This window comes from Rhagoletis pomonella, unplaced genomic scaffold (assembly GCF_013731165.1).
Source record: "Rhagoletis pomonella isolate Grant_MI unplaced genomic scaffold, Rhpom_1.0 Rhpom_scaffold_00003, whole genome shotgun sequence".
Taxonomy (NCBI): Eukaryota; Metazoa; Arthropoda; class Insecta; order Diptera; family Tephritidae; genus Rhagoletis; species Rhagoletis pomonella.
In genome coordinates, this window is record NW_023458557.1 from 25,784,336 (window position 1) to 25,789,123 (window position 4,788).

A 4,788-nucleotide genomic window follows, 5' to 3' on the forward strand; every position below is an offset into this window, starting at 1 on the left:
AACTTTTTCATAGCACTGCGTCAATAAAGTAACTTCGTTATTTTTTGATGTATGGCTATAGAAATTGGCGGATACAGAACTATACTTAAGTTGTTAAAAAATATATGTAGAATAAAATTTATATAAAGTAAAAAAGGTTTAGATCCTATTGATCTTTAAAAAATTAAGTGTTAGAAACTTTCTACTTCATAGAAAATGCTAAATATTACCTAAATATGTAACATATTATCCTCACATTGCCTCGCGTTCTTATTTTGCATGAATAGAAAATATTTAAGTCAAACAATTAGTGTCAGAATCGAAAATAAAAAATTCAATCTAGTACGGAAAATTTTTTTTGCTCAGATTTTTAGTCTTGAATCGAGTTTTGGAGGTCCGAACACTGTTCTCTACATTTGTACTGCTTTAAGGCTGGTATGCAGCTCTCAAGAAATCGGTCAAGAAAAATTTGCCATTATTTCGTGTGTGTGTCCAAGGAATTTTGACATTTTTGATACTTCACAGCCTGTTGCCTCACTCTTTCCTCAAGAAATAATGGAACGAGCATATATTTCTGTTGCAAACCTGGGTTGCCTTGTGCTCTTTTTTCACAAAAAACTTTAGAAAACCGTAGAAAAAACCGTAGCAAATTTCTTAAGAACTCCATACTGTCTGAAGGAAATTTGACTCAAGAAAATTTCTTAGCCATTTCTTGTACGTCATTTTGTATGGAATTTTAGCTTTTCTTGAGAACTGCATACAGGCCTTTATAAACCTCAAACCTCAGTGTGGACAGCAATAGTTAGTGATTTGGTTAAGTTCGATTTGAGATGGATAACTTTTTGGTGGGGACATGTTATAAGGGCCAGTTTTTCAGTGCGAGTTTAACTTCGTTTCTCGTTTAAACTAAGTTTAAACTCAATGTGCAGTTTTTCAGTTCAATTTAAACGTACTTTAAACTAAGTTTAAACGCCGAATCTGGCAGGTTTAAACTGAGTTTAACTAATCAGCTGTTCATCTGTCGAGTTGTCATCAGCTGCAAAAGTTTATTTGAAAGTGAAATCAACAAAATTAAATATTTTGATAAAATCGATTTGTCTACTGACAGTGATTATAGCGACACAGAAATAAGCGAAATACTGACAATTGTTGTATTGCGAAGGACAAGAATTGTATCCTCTCGCCCAAATCATTTCAATGTCTTGGATGACAAGGATTTTTATGATCGATTCCGGATGAGCAAGGCATAAGTGTATAGCTTTTTGGAGCTTATCGGACATCGCATAAAGCACCCAACAGATTGGTAAGGATATTTTTAGTTTAATAATTACAGGTCTATTCTGCGCTGGTAATAAAAAGTTTGTAAACGGTACATAAAGTTCCTGTCAATTTTTAAACCCTTTTCGCATTCTGTGTACTCTTGTAACCGGTAAATTTTGTTACCATCTCATAAGCTGGTAACAAATTATTGCCCCGTGAAATATGCAATGCCAGGATTTGCACAATTCTTCATAGCTGAGCTGGTAACATTTTTTGGTAATACAATTTTCCGGTTACAAAATCTTCGGTAACGTGCAGAATATGCCTGTTAAAGTAACAATTTTTCCATTTGTAGGAATCACGCCTTAACAGAGGAGAAATGCTTTTAATCACTTTGCGGGTATATGCGAATGGTGGAATGCTTCAAACAATTGGCGATTTGTTTGGGGCATCAAAATCGACAGTGTCCAAAGTTGTTACGCTGCTGTCACACCATATAACCTTGCTAAGAGAACGGTTCATAATAGGAGCGTTCCTTATCTCCCAGAAATAGTCAGAAAAAGTCCGAAGTAGTCAGATTTAGTCCAAAAAGCGTTCCTTAACTCGGAAATGACAGCAAAAATGAGAGAGCAACAGTCAGTGAGAGTGACTCTGATCAGTCCGAAGTAGTCAGATTTAGTCAGAAGAATTTTTTCTGACTAAATCCTGAAAAGTGTCAAACTCAACTGAATTTAAATTAACGGAAATTAAAGAATACGCTAAAAGTGAGAATAATCTAAGAAGTAAAAGAAATGAATTGAGATTGGAAGGAGGCAAAAAATAATTGATATAGCAAGTGTTTATTGTGCTTGTGCTTGTGTGAATGTGTTTTGTACATACATTTCTGTTCTTATTTGACGTTAGTTTTGTTGTTGCCATTCTTTGGACTAAAAATTTGGGTTTTTGCGTTCCTTTACTTTTCCTGTTATTCTCTTTTAGTGAGCGCATTTTGCTTACGCTCTGGCATTGTGACACTTTTCAGATTTTAGTCCAAAAAGATAAGGAATGAACCTAATATTTCCAGAAGATGACAGCCAAAAATATGAAACTTATTAAGGTATTACAGTTTCTCACAGTAATAGGTGCTTTGGATTGTACGCACGTGAAGATAATCTCACCAGGTACCTACTTTTGCTTATTGTCTAGTAAACGAACTCACAAAATACTATTATATATTGACATATTCCATAGGTGGCAATAATCCGGAGCTTTATCGAAATACGTCCAAACAATGTGTGATGCAAACTTAGAGATAACAAACATTGTTGCTCGCTGGCCCGGATCTGCTCACGACTCAAATATACTAAGAAATTCCACGATTTATTCTCGTTTCGAAAACGGTGGATTCGGGGACAGTTTAATTGTTGCAGATAGTGGTTATCCAAATAAAAAGTTTTTGATAACACCTCTGTCTAACCCGATAACTCCAGAAGAAAACTTATTCAATGAGTCTTTAATAAGAACGCGTTGTACCGTGGAAAGTATTTATGGTGTTTGGAAAAGGCGCTTTCCAATTCTGTCGCTTGGAATTCGTTTAAACCAAAAAAAAAGTCCAGTGCATAATTGTTGCTACTGCTGTTCTACATAATATTTGTTGCACAAATAATTAAAACGATTTACCTTTATTAGATCCCCATGCTTCCACTGCAGTAGATTTCGCTCTCTGTCCCAAGGAACAGGCAACGAGAAACTTCGAATCCAAACAATTGAACCAGAACATCATTAGTTAACAATTACTTTAAGGACTTGTTTAGAAATGGAAACAGTTAGTTTTCATGTAAAAATTTTATATTCAGTCTTTTATTTTTTAAGTGCTTTCATAACGGTTTAGCGTACATAATAAAATATGAATTGGTCTAAATTTATCACATAATATAAAAGGTAATTCAGTTTTCTTATTACTATAAAAAAAAGGTAATTCAGTTTTCTTATTACTACAAAAAAGGGTACATTCATTTGTATTACTTTAATTATTTACAGACTACTCAGACTTTAAATTCATTTCGTATGACTGCATTCGTTTCCTTATATTTAAAAAAATAAAAAAAATAACATTAACACTAAAATTGAATAAAACAAAACTAAACACCAATGTTATTGCAATCACCCAAAATCTTTTTTTCCATTTGTTGTATTTGTAATTTTAAAAGGTCGATTTCCAACTCCATCTTTATAACTCAGAGATCGTGCTCCTTTTTCATTATTTCAATTTCCATATCTTGTTGTTTTTTTTTTTTTGATGTCGTGTTCCTCAGCAGTGGTTTTCATGAGAAGTTCACATTTTTGTTTCTTTTTTGCGGCAACACTCATTAAGGAGTCTGTCGCGGAATTCTTCCTCGCTTTCAAAACACCATGGACCGGTTTCCGCACATCTGCAGGCGTAGGCTTCCGCCACGAACTTTCCTGAGCTTTACCTGTTAAAGGAATTTATCTACGCATAAATAAAAAACACAAATGCATGAAAAGTTAAGTAGTACCTAACGCTTGCTCCATTGAAGTCTCGAGAAATTCAATACCGTCTTCGGCGTCCTCGAGCGTCTCCACAATGCAATTTTCGTCTAAAATATAGGAGGTATGTGTTGTAAAATTTTTCTAAAAATGTTAAGAGTATTACCACTTATTTCTAAGGCGTCATCATCATAGATAGATTCATTGCCAACTACTTGTTCAGACTGACACATACTTAAGCTGGAATTAGTCAAGAACGTAAACCTACCGGTACGTAAACCCGAGTCAGCTGACACGATCTGTCTTACTAGAGCGTCATGTAAATGAAGTCAACACCGCAGAATTTTTCTGTAGTTGTAGCCCGTAGCGCAGAAATCTGCGGAATTTAGATTTTTCCGTATCAGCTGATTTCTTCCCTCTATAGATGGTTGCCACTTCGTCAGTTTTGCTGATGGTAAAAAAATTATAAGTTCCTATTCAAAATACGTTTAAAATATTTGAAATTTACTATTGAATAAGGCTTTTTGTTGAAAACTAAGTAGTTTATATTTAGCTACAATCTATTATAGCACGAAAAATTGCAGTTGAAAAGTTAAGTTTATGAAAACGCATTGATGAATGGCAACACTGTAGTAAGCAACACTGAGGGCTCCAGTAATCGACAAAATTCAGCGTATACAGACTGCGTTTAAGTATACGTTCTGCGTTCTTGACTAATTTCAGCTTTAGTATTTTTTCGTCTATACTAGTAGTTGGTAAAGAAGCAGTCGTTCCACCTCCGGTTCTATACAGCACTCTCCTCTCAACTGCGAAATTTTTTTGACGTCTGCTTTAAATTTTCGTATTTGGTCCTCAAGACTTTTGCGTTCCTGAAGCCATGCCCAAACCTTTCGTTCAATTCCGTTTCCACGTCGCTCCATCCTTTGGCTTTTTCCTCGGGACTTGTTCTATCCGTTTTTTTTTGCACTCCAGCACATCCTTTGTGTCCACAAGTTCCAGCAAGTAGTTTACTTCACTTCTTGAGAAATTACCGCTTCGTCTAGACATTTTTAGTTTTATTTC

At 34.9% G+C, this 4,788-nt stretch overlaps 1 long non-coding RNA gene across 1 annotated transcript; it reads right to left on the bottom strand.

The window, feature by feature from the left end:
- Positions 1-2,938: 2,938 nt before the first annotated feature.
- Positions 2,939-4,127, bottom strand: LOC118736520. The gene is made up of 2 exons (XR_004992704.1): positions 3,893-4,127; positions 2,939-3,836 (listed from the first exon to the last, which is right to left on the bottom strand). It is a non-coding gene; the product is annotated as an uncharacterized LOC118736520 (long non-coding RNA).
- Positions 4,128-4,788: the final 661 nt, after the last annotated feature.